This window comes from Pieris rapae, chromosome 17 (genome assembly GCF_905147795.1).
Source record: "Pieris rapae chromosome 17, ilPieRapa1.1, whole genome shotgun sequence".
Taxonomy (NCBI): Eukaryota; Metazoa; Arthropoda; class Insecta; order Lepidoptera; family Pieridae; genus Pieris; species Pieris rapae.
Genome location: NC_059525.1, coordinates 1,317,366 through 1,338,987, shown reverse-complemented (window position 1 = coordinate 1,338,987; position 21,622 = coordinate 1,317,366).

Here is a 21,622-nt window from a genome sequence, read left to right as displayed (position 1 = left end):
ATATATTTAGATAAAATTTAATCAACTATAAAATGATTATTCAATTACAACCACACTCTTCTGACATTTGTATATACATTTTCAATTACCTCTTGTATAGGTATAATAATATAGAAACCGGAAGCGGGCTCTCCCAAGCAAACCTAGCATCTTTTGTACTTGAGGCAAAGAGGGCCAAAAAGACTTGGAGCGAGGTGAAATACAAGGCTCGGGACTGAATGCGACGGACAATTACTATGGACAGCCTTTGTCCCATCTATGGGTTAAGTCATAGTGACTGAAATATATTTACAACTAGCTGACCCGGCGAACTTTGTTCCGCCTTAATGGCAATAAATAAGCAGTTTGGGTTTTTTTATTGGAAAAAATACAAAAAAATTAAATACCTACATTAATCATTCATTACTATTTCTGTATTTTAGTACATAGGTTGCTCTTCACTTAAGTACCTTGTGATACACATTTTTTCATTTTTTGTTTTATTATCAGGCGCAAAAACAAACAACGCTGATGGTCTTCCGACCCGTGAACATGCCACGTATAATTGACCATGGGAAAAACATGAATGTTCTAGATTTAAACCACAAACTTTTAAGGATTGGCCTTGTGATTTGTTGATGGTCATGGCAAATGCAAGACGTATCGGAAATTGAAGTCTTTTAAATTCAAACGGCATATCGGTTGGGATCATCGGGATCCTCGGAATAAGAACTTCCTCACCTTTGAATTTTCCTATCATTATCGTAGCGTAAATTACATTGTTCTTCAATTTTCTAACCACCAAACGCATACCATTATGTAGTTCAGGTCATCTACATCGTTATTCTTTTTCTTCTTTTTTATCAGTAAGCAATGTAACTCTCATGTTTGTTGTCAGCTGCAGTTTCGTCACATAGCGCCATAGATTTGACGATTTGAGGCAAGCGTTTTTCGTCGACAGCCGTAGATCTTGGAATTACTGGCAGTATTTGGCGGAAATCGCCAGACAGTAAAATCATTGCTCCTCCAAAACATCTCGATTCATTGCGTAAATCTTTTAATGTTCGGTTAAGTGCTTCCAATGCACGTTTATGCGCCATTGTGCATTCGTCCCAGATGATGATTTTCGATGCCGCTAAAACTTTGGCCATTGCTGAGTGTTTTGCAATATTACACGTTGGTTCTCCAATAGTTTGAAGATTTAACGGTAATTTTAATTCTGAATGAGCCGTACGGCATCCTTCTAACAATGTGGCTGCTATTTCAGAAGAAGCAACTGCAACCGCTATGTTGGATCTCGCCCGAACAGTTGCTAAAACTAATGACATGAGGAATGTCTTGCCAGTTCCACCAAGGGCATCTAGGAAATATAATCCACCATTTTCATCATCGTTTGCCTTCATTAAAGTATCATAAACTTCCTTTTGTTGGTATTTCAACAGGGGTACATTCGTTTGAACTACTAAATCTAATTCCTGGTGATCATATTCACGTTCCCGTTCCAATACTCGATTAAATGCGTCATTCGACAACAACAACAAATAGAAACATTCATCATTCTTTGGATGAACTGTATACATACGACAATACCGAGTTTTATAGTTCTCTTCACTGTTTATACGAATGGGCAATAGCACTATCATTATAATTAAATTGTAAATTGTAAAAATAATTAAACGTATTTATTTAATAGAAATATTTTGAATATTGATTTCTTACAAATATCAAATTGTCATATATACGTCATTACATAGCTGTCATTATACGTCAATTACATAGCTATCATTTGCGTTTTATTATTCCAAGTCTGATTCTTATTTGTTATACCACTTTTTATAGTGACTGACGTTTCATGTCAAGTCCCACGGGAACGCTGTCGAACGGGATAAAAAGTATCCTATGTCCGTCTCCTGGCTCTAAGCTACCTCCATACCAATTTTCACTCAAATCTGTTCTTTCGTTCTTGAGTTATAAGTGGTGTAACTAACACGACTTTCTTTTATATATATAGATTACGACTTTTCTCAAAAACATGACAGATATAATTTATTCTGAATACAGAAGGATCTATTATCGCAACATATGGAATGTTGCGATAATGCATGCCTCAACTCTATTTGACAAAACAAAAAATTACACTGACTTTTCAAATGAGGCAGTTACAAAGAAAAACATTTTATAAGAAAATACATGCTTACATTTTATTTGTGAAGATTATCTTATGAGACGCATGCAAGTCTACAAAAACAGAATTACAGAGTAATAAGAGGAAGAATGGCAATAAAACTGCGACGTTATTATTATATACTTCGCAGCCAAACAAAAATAGACATGTAAAAATATTTTATTTGCTTATTTTGCTTATACTGGTATCGTAAATTACGTATACCATTGAATATAAAGTATGCATTAGTATAGAATACATTCATATCATCAGCTTAGTGCGATTCATTTCCTTTGTAAAACATTCTTCCGTCTTATTATTATGTACATTAATATGCCATTAAAATATTTTAGATCAATTATAAAGTTTTTGTCATTTCGAGTAAAGCATACTTTTTTAATTCCTATCAAGTTTATGAATAGTATTATTACCATATTATAATAAATTTTCAATATGTAGGGCTTGGTTAAATAAAATACGATGCTAAAAAAATATAAAACAACGTGTCCAAATTAAGATGGACGAACATTTGAAACGGTTATCGATATGACGATTCAACACATATATTCAAATATCATAGATTCAAACGAAATAATAAACATTGATATTTAGATACCTTCTCATTGGAGGTTTTCCTTGATTTCCCAAAACAAAACGAATACCAAAACCAATTCGACTTCGGGTCCTTCAAGAAAAAAGCGTACCAATTCTTAAAAGGCCAGTAAAGCACTCGCTAGCCCTCTGGCATTGAGAGTGTCCATGGGCGGCGGTATCACTTAACATCAGGTGAGCCTCCTGCCAAACGGGCCCCCTGTTCTATAAAAAAAAAATGTACCCGAAATAAAAAGAAGTATTCATGGGATCAAACGATTCAGATATGCAGAAAAACGCATATAAAATGCAAAAGAAATCACTTTATTCAAATATAGCAGAGAAGATAGGAGCTGCCGCTCTCTCTGTATGGACTCTGAATCCTGGGAAAATCAAAATCCAATACGTTATTGATATACGATGTGACTATTCACACTCTGAGTAAGATTCTGAAAGGTGAGAAATAGGGCTTGGCGTAGACTCCCATGTCGAAAATGTATTTGTTTTTAATATACCAAAGCAATAGTTTGAGCTGTCTCATTTTTAAATTTCACTTTTAAGTGCCACAATCGTAGTACGTCCATAAAAAAGAGGAAATCCAAGAAGTCTTATTACCAGGAGGAAATATAGTGCAAAATTCACCGTACGTAGATAAACTTCGTAATAATATATCTACATGAACATAGCTATATTTTCCGGCCATTTCCTTCGAACATGTGAGGCCGTATTTTATTTCTATTTACTTGCATTCAGTTGTTTAATGTTTTGTAAGGTTGGTACTCCATAAATCACTCAGAACAAAGGCGCAGGAAAATAGGAATAAAATGCAAAGGGGAAAATTTATCTTTTTTATTCTTTGCGGAATAGAAACGTGGGTATTACTGTTTATCAGGAAGCCAATGGTTATTTTATTTTCCTTAACCTTTACAAGCTCTGTGAGACCCTTGAGCTCGAAGTCAATTTTTGTAACTTCCAGCTATTTTCAATAATTTTAAACTCTGGTATGTCAACCAGCCCCGCTTTACCAAGCACAGATTGACCCCCATGATAGTCATATTGACATGTTATAGGCATTAAGCGGATGATAACGGGATATCAAGGCCTTACTTAGTAAGGCTCAGCAGAAATATTCTCACATATAAAATAAATAATTTCATAATGAATATACAAACCAATCAATAGATTGCAAGCACTGATATACAAAAAGCAGCAAACAATGCAAATTTATTCATTTATTGCATCTATACAGACAGAAACTTCGTCAGTTGATAGGTACCATATCAGTTATTTCTACCGCAACTAAGCAATTGCAATTAGCATTATTGAGGAGGCTGGAATGATAAGGAGGGAAATTAATTAATTAAATAAAAATATGTATTTCTTCCTTTCTATACTGGATGCCCTCTGTCCTACCTAGTCAAATAGTTAAGTACAGGACGGTACACTAAGATAAACATTAACTCAAAGACGGTATAAATAAATTTGTGAATCACCAAAACAATATTTTATTTATTATGAATTACATGAACAGTTGGTGTTTAAAAAATGTTAATTTTAGAGAACAAAATAATTACTACGTTTATCTTCTCGCTCCGTATATTTTCTTGCTTCGTTAAGCACATTGTGTTAAATATTTTTAACACTATGTGGTCTATTCGAACAATGTAAATGTTTTTAGACTTGGCTACATAATTGGATTAGTACGACCGCGAAATTGAAATGATACTTTTCGGTTCAGTTCAATTATTTTTTCGGAAATTTGTCTAAACATTGTTAAACTCGCATAATAAATAACCAGTGTATTCTTTAATATATTGGTAAGAATTTAAAACAAAAGACGAATAGATTACGATGTTCTTATGTTAATTGGTCAATCTAGGATAGTGAGCGTTTGGGGTCGAAATAGCGATACCGTTCAGAAATCATAGGCAAATAATTTTTCATTGATCTACTTTTTACCACTTTTATGTCGTTTACTTTTATTTTATTGGAATTACGAATAGGTAATTCCAATACATGTAATATAACGATCGATAATAAAAAATATGTCAACCTGGCTTAATGATCCTGGGTTCGATAGCTGGCAAAACAATAATTATGGATATATAGGAATATATGGAATTATGAATATGAAAACAATGTTATTACTATAAAATACGTAATTAATGCCATATTAATTTTAAATTGTAACGAACGGTTAATACCTTAAACGACATCACAGGAGAACGAAGAGCTGGCAGCTACCTCGCACAAAGAATTAATCTAGCTATTCAAAGGGGGAACGCTGCCAGTATCTTAAGGTTAGTTATTAGGTATATTATTAGAATTATGTTTTTTAATATATAGAGATGTATCTGTTTTGCATACCTTAATTGTATATTTGAAATTTCAGTAATAAAACCTTTAAAACATCCACTTAACTCGACCATGATTGGGCCTGGTAATTGACAACAATAAAACATAATATTTATTCCTATAATATAAACGAAGATATGTTTTTCTAATTAATGGTCATGTCATGTCAAACACAACATATCATGTTCACAAAAATACCGGTTTTTATGACAAATGCGTTGCTGTGTGGTTCGATGTTATTGAAGCCAAAACATTGCTCTCTGGAGAGCGCTCTAAAAAATTGTTTTTGTATTTCGTTTGGCTAAAAATATATTGACAATAATGCTTGATTAGTTTATTTCATAGTATAGTCTTTTATTAACATAACTTTGTAAAAGTTATGTTAATATAAAGAAAAACACTCTTTTAACGGATTGAAGTTATGTATTATAGTAAACTTATAATTATTTAAACATTATTTTAAATTTAACAGACGTTTCGCGTGCTTTACAGCGTGCGTGGTCACGGTGACTGAAGACAAAAGGTGTTAAATGTCAAAAAAGTATCACAGCTGTAGAAAATGTTGTATTACAGTACTACAAATATTTTAGGCATCAGTGTGAAGTCGTAAAAACGCGCTTCACTCTTGTATCTCAAAACTAATTATGTTCATGACAAATGGAAATGTCTCGACCCTGAATGTAAGACTTAGTACCATAAAAAAAGTTTTATTACCTTTATCAATTTATAATAATACTTTGTAGGTTAAAGAAATTATAAAGATTGTATATATGTTTGTTATAAATACGTTTTATTAAAATAATATACAAAATGTATAAATGCAATATTAATAAATAAAATATTTGCGTGGACTCCTAAATTATACAATTGTTTTATTCGCTCCCAATTAATTTAGGTTAGGCCGGCCATTATCGTTGTTATAGATCGTATTATTATTCATAGAATTGAGATTGAACCAGTGGAGCAAACGAGCTCGCTCTAGGGATTAGTTCCCGTTCCTCACTTAGCTATTTAGACTGGACAGTTAATAGCAACGATATTTGGTACGGACCAACTTAAATATTTAGTATAATAATTAAAAGCCAGCATATTCTAATTATCACTACAAATCTTATTTATAAACCAATCCCATCATATCGTGTGTACGGCTAGATCGATTTCGCTTATTCTTTCAAAATAATAAAATTTAAGAATACTAACCACGATGCCTTAATTTAATTCATACGTTTTTGATGTAACCTTGGCGTTTAACATTAGATGGACAGAATGCGTGCTGCAAATTGCAGGGGATGTAAGAAAATTGTGTTGATAAAATAAATATAAAATAATCAACAATACATTTATTTAAAAAAGGTAAAATTTATTACATTTCGCATTTCCTATGACTTCCAGGATTCAATGACAGAAAATCTAACTGGTATTGTAATAGTCTATTGACTATATTTATGACTAGATCAGCACACTACATCAAAAAACTTTTAAGTCAAGCTAAAACGATAGATATTATATACCTGTATAATATCTTTATGTATAAAATTCTGCTGAAAGTGTGTATGTCACTGAACTCCTCTTAAACGGCTGAATCGATTTGAACGTTATTTTTTGTATGTGTTTGGTAGGCGCCAGGAATGGTTAAGATAAAACCCATATAAATCATATAAATGTATTTAATCGTAATATATAAATAGAACAATAAATGAAAATAGTCTTATAAAAAATATTTAAATAAATAATATAAACTTGTTATATCAGACTATGCCATCAATGCCATATCTAGTATGTTTTGCTTGGTTGACCGATCAAGTTTATTATGTCTACCTACATTTTTATTGCTGTTTTATTTTGTAATTGTCTAAACGTACCTACATCTGTGCGCTCTAATAATTATTAATCTTAGTTTATATTGTTTCTCAGTAAGTGAATTATGTATTCAATTCTTATGAGAAATAAAGTTATTTTTAACATTAACCTTTCTTTATTCAGACCACCTCTTTAAATACAATCTTTTTGTAGATAACTGGTAAATCAGTTAAAAAAATATGTTATAAATTTCGCGTCTCTTAAAAGATTACAAAATCGAGATTCGGCATAGGATAATAAATTTATATCTTCTAAATAAAACAATCAGCAGCAAAATCTCTAAGGAATTCGGGTTCCTTTTTTAAATTTCAAATTTATCGGTAAGCGTTTCCGGAAGGACTTAAGAGCTTCCGGCGATTATTTCTGTTTTTATAATATTGTACTGTTGAAAATCAAATTTTAATTTTAGCCTAATGACAATATAAAACAAAAGAATCGGTTTTCTGTAAAGTCGGTTTACTGACGACAGTTGAACGTGACAACGTCCTAAGAAAATACTGATGGAATGGTAGCGATTTAATTTTATGTCTATTTGTTTGATATTTATTTTTCATGGATATAGAGAAGGAGGTAAAAGGAAATCACAATTGAATTGATCAAGTTACATTGAGAGAGAGAGAGAGAGAGAGAGACAGACGTCGAACGCTGCCGAACGCAGAGGCTGATTGTCTTTGTCGCTCGTTTCGCGCTCTCGCATGCACTTCAAGCATTAAATGGAACGCCTCAGAGCGAGGTAACGCCGCATACATCATGTTTTTTCGTGCGTGCAGCTGGCTCCATCGAATTATAAGACGTCACGTCAATATGTCTCTAATTTTAGTTCTTAAAAAACTTCTCTTATAATCAAATAAGCGACTAAAGTTCAATAACGGCCCCCGGCTACAAGAATATTTGAAATTCCCTTTAAAACTGCCCTTTATTTTCAGTATTTTAAGTGCTTTCCCGTGTCGTATTGAAACGCCTTCAAATAAACAGAATAAATTAAGTGAGGAAGTTGAAAGCGAATAGGTAATTACACGTCTAATCGAGTGGCTATTGGTCTTTCTTATTAAGTTGTTTATACTTGAAAGCAAACATTTGCTAGAGCTCGCCGCAGTTTCTATCACTTCCAGGATTCAATGATAGAAAATCAAACAGGTCTTCTAATTGTTTCAATATGTCCATAGATTTGCGTTTTTCTTGATTTTCTTTTATTTTATGTTAAGGCAGGGCAGGAGGCTCACATGATGCTAAGTGGCACCTCCGCCCATGGACACTCGTACTGCCAGAATGTTCGCAAGCGTGCTGCCGGCCTTTTAAGAATCGGTACGCTCTTTTCTTAAAGGACCCTAAGTTAAATCGGTTCGGAAATACTTCCGTGGGCAGCTGGTTCCACATATTGGTGGTGCGCGGCAGAAATTGCCTTAAGAATCGGTTAGTTGTGGAACGATGGACGTCAAGGTGATACGGATGGTATTTTGTATTCTGCCTGTCCGATGATTTTTATCTCTCCAAGTAAATAGGTAAATTGTATTGCTTGTGTTATTCTATGTATTGTATTCTCCAACATTGAAAGACTCATGAAAATCAACATTCCACTTGTGGCGCCACTTCTATGTTTTGTTATTGTATGTGTATTTTTTCTGTCCTTTGTGTTTCGATTTCGTTTGTAATAGTAAAGATATTTATATTTGTATTTATTGTACCGTCCTCAATAATTGTATTTCATTTATGAATCATGAGCAGATTTACTGCAGTACCTATACCCCTCCCCCACTTCCCCTTGTCAGCATAGCTCTCAAAAAATCTACTGTAGTATTATTTTTTTGTAAGAATCCTCAAATATGGCATTTCAAGCAATAGGTTATATGTGCAAAAAAGTAAATAATTAGTGTCGACGTAATTTTAAGAAAATCAAAGACAAATTGTGCTTACTTAATACTTGACGGCCCCTAAATGCATTTAACGCATATAACAATTAAAAATGTAAAAATGATTGAGTATTAACTATAACAAATATCTAAATAAAGCACTAGAACAACGATACATTTCATATTAATGTGATGGATTTTATAAACGTATTTTTTTACAAATTATATTAAAGTTCCATCTGTTTTCGTCTTTTCTCATACATAATTATCATTTGTGTGTTCGATAATTCTGAAAGGATGATTCATCACTAAAACAGACGTAAATAAAACATCACAACGGCATTCCTTTCAACAAATGTCAAAGCCATTAATTCTAACACTCCACGTACGTGAAATGTATTCGGTATGAAAATTTAAGAATGTTGCCCGATACTCCCAGGGGATATGACCGCATCACGCTCTCTGTGTGACGTAGATATCTCTGACTGGACGGTTAGCAATTTCATTAAAACATTTATTTATTTTTATTTAATTGTTTATTTCGGAAAACAAGGTTCCATAACAATGTTAGTAATTACAATTTGATAACTTAAATCTAAGTGTTAGTAGGTTTACATTATATTCATACCGGAATCATTCCGCATGAAGTAGCAGAACAGTGATTGTATTTATAATTTGTTACTATAATATACATAATTATACATATAAAAAACAAAGAGTAAGTAGGTGACATTAGTTACTATGCAACGGACGGCCTTACCGCTAACAAGCGATTTCTTCCAGGCAACCTTAACGTGGAACAAGAAAATATAAACACCTACAGAAGGTAAAGTTCAAGAAGTCGATGATTAATTAACAAAAAGAAACTCAGAATAACATGCTTCTATAACTAAAATAATATGTATTCACACACAATTAATATTATATAAGTAGTAACGAGGCAGAAGAAAAATGATCAAAAAGAAGACATTATGCAATTCAGATCTTTTAACACTGGAACGCTGAAGGAAAAAATACGCGTGTGTGTGTGACAAAAATAATGAAAATCACCTACTAAATTGACAAATGATATCATGAAAAAAATTTAGAAATCCCAGTCCTTAAAAAGGTTGTAATGGCACTGATATACTTTCTTTTTTTTAAACAAAGAAGCTAATTAATCAAGACATGAGAGCAACAATAACGTTTCATGCGTCTCCAAATCCTTATATATCAATGATAAAATGTATTTGAAACAGGCTTGACATTTTTCAGATTTATTTAATAGAAACGTGCCACTTAATAATCTGTGATCGCTTTGAAAGATTATTGTTTAAGATTTACATATTTGAGGACCACTTAAATTATTTGCTTTTGCAAATCTTTTTAGCGTTTTCTGTTATAAATCAGTAATAAGTAGTTAGTAGTAGTAGGAAAAAGCGAGCTGAAGTAAGTTGGTGGAGAGGATTAGGAGAAAAATGCGCAAAACAGAGAGAGGTGAAACCAATTGGAGGAAGCCTATACTCAATAAGAGGTCCTTGAAAAAAAAAGTGATATATAGATATTTTATGTGTGTGCATATTATGTATTTTGGTATTGGTATATTTTGTACAAGGAATAAATGAGGCTTAATTATTATCATTATTAAGTAGTATTAAATTTTGTAGTAGTAGTAAAAAACTTGAATTAAATACAATCATTTTTATTTTGTATTATGTATTTTTTAATTTCGTAATATTATAGCTAAAAATATTTATATAGAAGCATTTATACTAAAATATAGCCAAAGATACATTATATTTACAAAAAGGTAAAAAAAAATTATAGATAAAATAAAATATAACTAAGTGATACCTAATTTGGCTGTTTTGTGTGATAATGTAACAGGATATGCTCATGATGCAGGTAATTTTGTGATATGGATATTCTTAATACAAGGAGTATCATATCAACCATAATGTGCGATAGCTTTGTCCGGGCTGGGTAACACTAAACTGAGTTTTAATCATAGTTAGTGTTAATGTCAAAAACATTTAATAAAGCACGACTATGGTTCTTGTAGGTATCATATGAGAAAACATTATATACACTAAAGTATTAGTAAATATAAAAAAGCGTACCAATTCTTAGATAGAAGATAGAGAATAGCCAGCAACACACTCGCGAGTCCTCTGGCATTCTCTTCTATAAAAAAAATATAGTAAAAAGAAAATTTCATCTATTTTATTATCTTTAGTTCTGTGTCACTTTCCAATGGCGGATATATTTACGATCGTATTTCATTTCATTGGCTTTGTGTATATGTGATAAATTGTCTATTTAATAAAATTGTATTCCGATCAAATTTGATATTTGGTACTAAGCACAACTTAATCAAATTATACAACGTTTCACAAAATAATTTTTAATATTGACTATTTTTTACATACATCAAATGCATAATAATAAATTTTATAACGGAATTTTGTATTGTATATTTGACACTACAATACAATACTACTGGGCCAATATCAAATACCCTTTTCTTATTGATGTGGGTAAGTTTTAATATGTAATATAGGTTTTTTTATAACTAGTCTGGCCATAAATACTGTTACATAAAAACTTTTCTTTTTTCAACTTTTTAATTATTTTGAATTTGGAACACGTATATTATTTTAAACACTTCTTTTGATTTTGCGCCATTTTATATTTTTTCCTATTATATGTTCTATCATCTGAATCAATCATCAAAAAAATCATCAGAATGTTCTGACATCATTCAAATTACAATATGAAATCGGGTGTAAAGAAAATAGGACAATATGAATGAATTTTACCTTTCAAAATCTATATGCAAATAATATTTTTCAATAAATAAATATGTTTAGAATATATATTCTAAAATAAATACATGCATACACCAACCATCTGAGGCCACAATATATTAAGCAAATCTTGTTAAATTACCTAGAAACTCGTTCTTCATATTAATATTTACCATCGATCCCAACATTTCCCGCTGCGTAACACATAGCTACTATTACGGAGATAATCTCCAAACCCTCGTATATCAAGTGGCTAGAGATTCAGCATTTACACCGCTGGGTGCCTTATAAATTAATTACACTAAATCACGTATATTCACCGCTTAATTTCAACGTATTCGGTAGGCCTTAGGTTTAGAGATTTTCTTATAAGTGATGACAACTTATTAGAGTTCTTTATATTACAAATCATAACAATATACTGTAAGTACATTCAATGTCATACGGAGCAATGTGAAATGATAAGGCAACTTAACTGTAGTTGTTAATAAAATACAAAGTCAGTTTTTAATTTAAAAAAGTGGTGGAATTTTTTTTGTCTTTTTCTCGGATTGTTGTTGCAAAGAAACACAAATAACGAAATGTATAAAATAAAAGTGCAACGGGCGACCTTATCACTAACACGCGATCTCTTCCAGGCAACCCTAGTAAGAAAATATATTAAAAAAATATTTATCAATAGAACCTCAATCTAGAGGAAAACAAAAAGAATAGAATATAAAAACAAAATCTCAATACAAACAATCCACATGCACGCTGTAAAGCACGCGAAACGTCGGATAAATTTTAAATTATGTTAAATAATTATAAGTTTACAATATATAGCGTCAATCCGGTAAAAAAGTGTTTTCTTTAAATGTGTAAAAGCTATGTTAATAAAAGACAATACTAAATCACTTTGACCAAGTTTCGAGGAACTGATTTTGATTTTTACATTTACGTTTATGTATGCAAACAGTTTTATAGCATCACAAAGTTTATCTGTATGCCAATAAACAATCGTGGTAGTGCTCGTTATTCAAACAAGACTAGGTATAAGCTACATGAGAAACCGGGGAGATTAATTTGATATGAGCCTCTTTTTCCTCTGTATAATGGAATTTTATACATATTTTATTTATATTTAATTATAAGCAATTAAGTGTACCCAAATACGTAAAAATAAATTCGAAAAAATTGCCATAGGCATTCGTTGTAGCATTAGTAATCCATTTATTTTATTTATTAACACTTGCTTGAAGAAATATTACTTAAATTTAAAGCAGGGCAACTGGCGGCCTTATCGCTATCGAGTGATATCTTCCACGCAACCACTGCGAGAAAAAAATTATAAATTAGATGACATAAGCAAGAAGTGCAACAATATATAAGACCTACAGTGATTTATACAATTGTATGGAACAAAACAAAGCAATTACTGATCAGAACAATATTAAAAAAAGAACAAATAAAAAATCTTAATAAATTTTAATATTTTGCGTCTTATGATGTATTCACAATTTATACAAACTTATACAAAAATTAATACAAATTTTATACAAACATTTGAATATGAAACCATAAATGATTAAAATAATCATCAAAACTATTTGGTTATTATTATTGTTATTACAAAAGCGAACCTTAATCCTAATCACGCCGTGTAAAATTAAACCGAAATTCAAATCTCCAAAAGCTTTAACAGTCATTGCTAGATATCCAATTTAAATTTCATGAATATTAACTTGGACTTACTATATTAGGAACTTATTTTCCTTTATATAAGGAACTAATAAACTTACTCTGTCTTGAAATGGGCTTCATATTGTTATTAATACATAGTGCATATATTATATATTAACATAGTTATAACATTACTATAGAAAAAAAACAAAAGTCAATACAATAAGTTTTTTATAATTAGTTATTTTCTTAAGCCTCTTATAACTAGTTTTTCTACCTTTAATTAAATCACAATTCCTTATTTAGGCTGACCGACATCTAAAAGCGACGCTATTATTAACAACCGAAAAACATATAAGCAAAGATTATAACATATAACAAATTAAAACATTACATATATATTAATTGTTAGGATAAGTTCAGTAATATACTTGCCACGGCTCGGGGCAAATTGAATTACCAAATTAAAAGTGTTCAGTTGTAAACAATACAAATATGGTAATTTCAAGTAAAAAAATTTAATTAGTAACGAATAAACATCCGAGTATTTCCATAAAAAACATTCCTTTCACGAATAAAACTGTCATATTTACCACAGTAGTTTGTCACAGCTATAAAGCACGGGCTTTTAAGGCATTTCTGATTCCATTTTCAGGTAAAGGAAGTGACCTGATTCTGAGCGACGTTTCAGAATTGCATTAACGCTACCGGCATTCAAATCCTATTTGCTCATCCTTTATATCTTAAGCTTAGAGCTAAGTTTTAACAAGGAAATAGATTATACACTCTACTTGCTTCAGAATATATTGCTATTCTGCGTTTTTGGCGAGATATTGTCGCAGGTCCGGTTTCGTCTCAATAAAATCTGTTTAACAAAAGATGGACTAGCATACATATAGATTTATTAGTAGGATTTAAATTCTTGAGTCATAAGGCTTTTTGTATATGAATGTTTATTCCTTGTACATGTCGAGCTGTGGGGTTGATCTGTATCTTCGACCACAATTACCATCTAGAGTGTTCAGATGTGTTGTTCGGATTAATTCTGTGTTGCATTATCGGACGTTAATGCAGAATACAAAAGACCATACCATTCCACAAGTTTTACCACGCATCACCACTATGTGGAACCAGCTGCCCACTGAAGTATTTCCGAACCAATTCGACTGCTTCAAGAAAAGAGCGTATCCATTCTTAAAAGGCCGGCAGCGTACTTGCGAGCCTTTTGATAATGTGAGTATTGCTTAACATCAGGCGAGCCCATTTGCTTCCTAATACATAAAAAATATTAAATACGCTTATGAAAATACTACGTTTATATGAAATTGCTAATTTAAAATTTGGTTAACACGAAGATTCTTATTCTACTATTTTACTTCAAAGTGTATCATTATTTTCATTCCAAACCAATAATATATTATATCTATATAATTTAATTAATTAAAGAACTATTATCAATATAGTATAGCTATAGACCACCTGTAATATGCCACCTTCGACCCTATTTCTTGTGCAATAAGACAATAATTTTTCTGCATTTTATTATGTACAAAAATGTAAACAAATAAATATTAAGGATTCAGTAAGACAAATGTATTTACAGTATGCAACGATTCTCGTGCTATTTACAGCGCTTCAAAACTCAAATGGGCCAATTGATTTCCAAGCACCTCAATGGAAGCACTTAGAGCAATGATCTGGCGAGACGAGAGTTGTAATAGCTCTGATATCTAAAATCCAGACATTCCTATAGTCATTGCGGTTACTTCCAAGTTTTGAAGTGGATACTGGAATCCGAATGCAAAATAAACTTTAGGAATTCTTTTATGATGTTTTCGTACAATTTGTTGAGACCAAATACTGCAAATAATTTATTAGCATTTAATATGGAGTTCTACCTCGTTGTAACTTAAGTGACAGAGAAATCATAGCTTTCAATATCATTAGCGCTGGTGTTGTAACTTTGAGAGAGCAAGGAAAAAATGCAGCATCGCTATTTAGATATTTAAGATGCTTCCATCTGATTTAAATAACTGCATAGTCCTTATTTATTTTAAATTTATGTATGGCCAAATTTCAATGAAAATATAAAAAACCTATTATACTAAGCTACTTTTATAAAATTAATGAAACCCTTTTGCAATCCATTAATATTATATTTTCTAAGTACATTTTCAAATCATTGTATTTTACCGCCATGTTATGGTATATCACCACCCATCATAGCGATTTAAGAATTAACCTTAAGTCAAATTGGTTTAGAAATACTTCAGTGGGCAACTGGTTAAAACGGTGCGGATAAAACTGTCTTAAAAACACTCAGTTGTGGATCTACGGACGTCGAGGTGGGAGCTTGATGACGTTGGACATTGCGAGTTAAATACACAACAAAAAGATGTTTCCGGCAAAAAATTCCCGCACGTACAGTCCCATAATCTCTCGAATAAGTATGCGTTTTCTGTAATTCATTATGCTTAAACCAAATCTTGTAACGCATCTCGTGTGTATGATGAGATTTACAATAATAATATCCACTCGAGATCCAAGTTGATTGCAATTATATTCGGGATGAAATATATTAAATAGTTAAACATAATTACAATTACAGTATAGACTAAATACAAGGACACTCAAGGGCCTGTGCAAATTTTGATGTTACAAAGAGTGTTAAATGGAACGAATGGAAATGTATATTAAAAAACAAAAAAAAGGACTTTTAGAAAGTTTGCTACGTATGATGCCGATAGTCGAGTTTATTGCGGGCTAGGACAATAAAGCGACAAAGTAACGTACACAGCTTCGCGGTTTTAAATTATTTCGGCAACTTATAAAGTACTTTTATTATTTACTTGTCGTTATTGAGGGTTACTGTAGTTCTATGTGGAGTCATATACATGGCTCGACATTCAGTACATTTCATGTCCTGAATGTCAAGCCTATTCAACCCCTATTTCACCACGGGCCTAGAGAGAAGACTGAAAAGGGCAAAACCATTTGAACTAGTCAATTAGTGTGTACGTTAATAGTTAGTGCTCCTTGAAGAAAAGAGCGTAGAAATTCTTAAAAGGCCGGCAACTCACTCGGGAGCCCTCTAGCATCGACAGTGTCCATGTTAATGTCCATCACTTAATACTGTAAAAGCCGTCGTGTGCGGACGCAATTATACATTTGACACGGATAAGCTACAAAACAAATACTCAATGTTTTGAAAAAATCTTTGTTTACCAATTGTTACTCAATCCCCTCATATTGATATTCACAAGAGAATTAATAAATAATCCATAATGATTATGTAAATCTGCGATACACAATATTTTCGTTTCGATTGTAATCGAAACATGAATCCCGACAAAGTTTAATCGTTAAAGCCTTAAATCTGCTGTAGGTTCCTCGTATTATTCGCTCAAATATGGCCGTTTCAATTTCAGTACAATAATGTACAATTTAGTATCGTCGGAATTTATCTTATAATATAATCTATAGAGCTAATAATATAAAGGAAATATTTGTATTTATCTAATGAAAGAAAGAACTGGACTAATTCCAAAAAATATTTCACTATTTAAATAAAAATATTTGCGTAGAGATGTGGGATCTCCCTGCATCTTCTACCGCATTTACCATGGAGAGTGTTCAGAGGAGTTGTTCGGACTGATACCTGCTACTGAGGTTCATCATCGGATGTCAAGGCAGAATACGATTCTTAAGGCAATTTCTGCCACACACCACCACCATGTGCAACCAGCTGCCCACTGAAGTATTTCCGAACCAATTCGACTTAGGGTCCTTCAAGAAAACTGCGTATCGATTCTTAAAAGGCCGGTAGCGCGCTTGCGAGCCTTCTGGGAGTGCGAGTGTCCATGGGAGGCGATGTCACTTAACATCGGGTGAGCCTCCTGCTCGTCTGCCTCCTGTAACAAAAACAACAAAAAACACGTTATCCCTTAATAACATACTACCAATATGATATCTTTTTTCAAAAATATTAAAGAATGGCGTCTTACCAGGCCGGGATAGTCTGATAGACGGAAAAAAATAGATATAATCACACAGTTAGGAGCTGATAAATCAACAAATTACGAATCTAGTTAAAATCTCTAATTTGTCAGCCTAAAATGTAAATACCGCTACATAATAACAAGATAAGTTTTTTTTAAGAATCCAAAAATTGTGTTCTGTAACATAAAACTCAAAATTAGTATGTTTTGTAGATCTATTATACAAATCAATAAAATGTCAAATAGCAAAGGTTTTTCTACGATCAATAATTGGATATATTCATAAAAGTTTGTTCGCTAATTGAGGACCTTGTAACGTTAGGACTATCACAAAGGATTACGCTTTCCATAAAGGGTTAGAATTAGTCTAAATTAGTCTAATTTCAAGTTTCATATACGTCTCTTTCTGTCAAATTGCTTATACGATGTAATGAAAAGAGACTTATTATTTTATTTTTACTATTGAAACAGCTTACAAGTTTCGTAAATGAAAATACCTGGCAATTAAAATAAGAGTAAGAGGCGGTGAGTGTCTTGTCAATACATCTCGTTCGTAGAACGGATTGGAGATTTTATTTGTTTTAAAAAAAAACAAAAAACACACGACCACCTTGGTGTCGTTTGGAGGTCTGAATCCCGGCTGTGCATTAGTGGGCATTTTGTTTATGTATGATAATCATACGATGAATGAAAAAGTAGGCAGAAAATTGGCTGGCCGTAGAGCTAAATATTTGAAATACAGGAATCTGAGCCCCAGACCCATAGGTAGGCCAATGGATAATGGAACAAACTATTAGTTGTTAATAAACAAATGAGTACCAACAAAAATGACAACCAAAGAGAACAGAGATTTTACTTAAATAATCTACATAAAACCTATTAAATGTTAATTTAGCTAACATTGATTTTGATACGACTAAGAATTCACAATCATTTGTTTGTATCACATAATATGTAACGAGGCGTCAATAAGTAAATGCAAACCATTTAGCCAATATGAACGATAGAATTCCAACCAAAATACAAAACGGTCACCAGTGCCCATACATTTGTCCCGCGCCAAATAGAATTGTATATGATCCAATCCCATTTTACTATTTCCTACAAATCCAGCCAGATTTACTAGAGACATCCCAATATTTTTTCACTCTCCCTAACCTATATGAACGAGGGCGTATAAATTTTCAATGGAACTCACATATTTTCATAGCAAAATACGAATATATTGTGAGGTAGATTTGTGATGATCGAGGGGTTAGATGGGGATTTACTTGTTTATTTGAATGGCAGTAATATGGGTTTAATGATGTTTTATTACTAAAATATTTTCTTCAATATTTAATGCTTAAATTTTTGAGACTCAATAACAATTTTATATATATATAACCGATATATATATTTTTTTTTTCTACAGCTGTGATACTTTTTGACATTCAACACCTTTTGTCTTCAGTCACGCTGTAAAGCACGTGAAAAGTCATTTTAAATTATGTTAAATAATTATAAGTTTATAATAATACATAGCTTCAATCTGGTAAAAAAGTGTTTTCTTTAAATGTGTAAAAGCTATGTTAATTAAAGACAATAATATAAAGCCGACTTCCACGAACCTCAGTCTACTGTTTTGTTTTATTATGTCCGATAACTCTCCATTCGTTTATATACAATATATATTCAATCGATTTTAGACGTTTTAAAAATATTAAAGTCAACATACATAAACATTGACTAAAGAATTAAGTGCGGGCCAGCGTCAATCCCAAAAAAACAAAATGTATTTAAAAAACTTTATCAGCCCGATATGTAAAGGTAGCTTATGTGAAACGTTGGTACTTTTAACACAGCGCCATCTGTTAGAATTGTATCAAAGAATAAAGAAATAATTTGCAATAAAATAAAATAGCGACTATAATTATTAAAGATCTTAGCTATCCTATCTCTTAAGTTGGACCATACTGCTAACGGTGTGCCAATTTAATATAAAATCGGTTAAGTAGTTTAGGAGTCCACCGCGGACAAACATCGTGATAGGAGATTTATATTGTATATTAAGATAATCAAATCAAATTCTTTCATTAATCAAATCATCCTATTCCTATATACGAACTTTTCGGCCTTCCGAATAGAAAAATAATCTTTTATGGACCGAGATTTCTTGTTTGATTTTTCACTGGCATTGGTCGCAGCTTCCACTATGAATTGTTTAATCTTATGTACTTATAATAACACACAGCTCGATTAATACTTTGTCGCGCCTGGCTTCATTGGCTTACATTTTACTTATTTCGAGCACATACTCCTTACTCTTGAATATTTATATCATTTAGATTTTCACTTCACTATTTGCCATAAACAAATTGTTAATACAGTTACTAGTCATCATGTCATATTATAACAGTTACGAAAGAGAACAAAGACAAATATAGAAATTTCTAAACCAGTTCGTTATTTCAGGCCATATTGTACAATAAAATCTAGTGTTCAAATTGTAATAAGCACTGACAATAAAAACTGGCGCAGTATTTCAAATAAAATCTGAATTTTTGTCATCAAAATCATAACGATATCAATCGGCTGAGCGACTTTTAATTCAGTTACAGAATGCAACGATTATTCAATATTTTATTTAAATATCAATCATAGTCTTCGTGTATTTTTGTGTAATTTTTAAATAAAATTTAAATAAATCGCGAGAGAGAGAGACTGACATAATATAACATGTACAAGTGAACCAAGGACAATAGTATGAAGAAGGATATATTTATGAAGTTTTTTGGCGTTGACGATTCTTAAAAATTAAAAACTGAACCGCTGAAGTTAGATATTCATTTTAGTTTTTTAATAAGGCGAAAGATAAAATTTTTGAAAATATTTTTATTTTGTTACGCCAATGAAGTATAACTCCTGACGAGTGTACATATACACACGTTTTTTCTTTTTGGTTTTGTAATAATGGTTACGATGTACCCCAAGATACTGTATTCGACGGCACAGTTACCGGTAAAAACCTTACATACAACGATCAATAAGTACATGCATATATGTGGCTGCCATCAGCAGATACTTCAAAAATGTATTAAAAACAATATTGAATACTCATTAACTTATAGTTATGATGATGCATTATTTATTTTTCAACAAGAAAAACTTGAACAAAAGACGTCTGAATTATTTGAATCCGATTCTAGGAGTTTCTGTACTTCTGTATTTCAAACTGGAGATGAGAAAGCATAATATAATGGTAATAACTTAGTTTATACTTAGAGTCCTTAATTAAACTATTGCTAATTAACTTTTTCTTATTTCTTTCAATTTAATTTATTATTTTTATAATAAAAAGTACGTGATTTCTATTTCTTGTTCTTAATTTGATTGACTTTGTTTTTTTCACTACTCATATAATTTGGCTGTGTTGTGAGATGATCTGTATGTACTATTTTTTTTATAGAACAGGGGGCAAACGGGCAGGAGGCGCACCTGATGTTAATTGATACTACCACCCATGGACACTCTCAATGCCAGAAGGGCTCGCGAGTGTGTTGCCGGCCTTTTAAGAATTGGTACGCTCGTTTCTTGAAGGACCCTAAGTCGAATTGGTTCGGAAATACATGCAAAAACTGCCTAGAAAAACGCGCAGTTGTGGACGACTGATGGACGTCGTGTACTACTGTATTATTTAATAAAGTAATAATAAATAATTGGTTACTAAGCTTACTAAGTAATTATTATATATATCATATGATATTTCGGAGAAATCTTAACACCCGAACCTATATAATCCTTACTTAAAACGTTATTAAATAACAAACCAATGTTATTACAACAAATAATTCCTATTAAAAATATGTCGCTAAAATGTTAATATTTCTCAGACACAAGCCATTAATGGTAAACAACTTTGCAATAACCGTCTTGTAAGTCCAATATTTCATCCTAGGCAAAGGGAGGAGATTAAAACTGCGTACTTCATTAAAATAGCCTCTCGTATAGAAAATTAAACCGCGCCGTAAAATTTTTAATGAACCATTATTTTAACGTTGAAGTTACAAAGTTCTAAAGCTTTTTATTAAAATGTGTTTAAACCTTGTTTTATTGCGTTTTGGGTTTAATTAGTTTTATTAATGTAACGAATAAGCCCAGTTATTCCATACAATTATTATTTACATACATTAATAAATAGTTCTAACTTATCATGTATGAAGTTTAGTGAAGTTTTTGTGAGAAAATAAATAAAGATTATTATTATTATACAATTATTTAAATGTTTGTTCCGATTCTTGTAATGCAATTCTCCAAAACATTATTTTGAAGTTTGATTTAAATCTGCCAGGTATAGCTGGCGTTACGTTCCATTGTTTTTTGTATACTCGTTTGTTG